Raw genomic sequence first — 1,009 nt, forward strand, 5'->3', positions numbered from 1 at the left:
CACCTGCAAGGTGCGGTTGGTTTCACGTTGTTGTTTGCTCGGGTCGTCGAGATTAACCATTAATAAAAAACGTTCCCAGACTGTCGAATCATCTGTTAGCGCATGAGTGCACGTGCACCCCACCGCGCATCGATCGACACTTTTGCCTGTACGTTGTCCGTTCTGTTCTGCATGGAAATGTGCGTTGTGACACACCATTTCCAACCACGCGTTTAGGCAGTTTTGTTCGCAAATGCCGCAAATTGTCAGTACCAGTTCATCTATTAATCTATCCTTTTGTTCTTGTGTTGTTATTCTTTTCTATTTATCATCTTTTGTAAATATTGAGAGTTTTGATATACCAAGTTTGCTCTGTTTGTTTTCATTTTTATATATAACGACAATTTTTTCTCCAATTTTGTGCATTTTAGTGTGGGTATATGAGAAAAAGAGTACGAGCTCACATGCACAACCATCACGTGACCACACAGCACATGACTTATGCCCAGATCATGATCTACCCCTATGGGTACCTTCTGCAAAAAAACATGCCGAGCTCAGATTTTTAATACATTAATGGCCTGTATTTTCAGCAGCGCGGCGGCGAGGCTAAGTGAACAGATGGCGACGCATGTAACCGCCGTTTTATCGTGCGCGTGAAAATGATGGCATAATTCAATGAACCCATGTGTCTGTTCTGTGTGTTGCAAATACCTCGCCAAACGTTGCCGAAACTATGTATAATGAAGACAACAGCTATGCGATCTCGAGTACCTGTAGATGTTACAACATGCAACTACTGACCACAGAAATTCATGATCCTAGTCACGTAGACCAGCTAACAATTACTTTTTCATTTTGATGGTGTATAAATATGACCCAACATAACCTCGGATGACCTCAAGCTCATCCTCAGATGTTTTGTTTGTGTGGTTATAAGGTAAACTTGGTCAGAAGCACTTGTGAAAAAGTGCCGCTCTTTTACGCTACTGGTAGGCCAGTTTTGGACGGTGACCTGATCTGACCCGAC

Source organism: Pollicipes pollicipes, unplaced genomic scaffold (assembly GCF_011947565.3).
Source record: "Pollicipes pollicipes isolate AB1234 unplaced genomic scaffold, Ppol_2.1 Scaffold_1600;HRSCAF=1878_pilon_pilon_pilon, whole genome shotgun sequence".
NCBI lineage: Eukaryota > Metazoa > Arthropoda > Thecostraca > Pollicipedomorpha > Pollicipedidae > Pollicipes > Pollicipes pollicipes.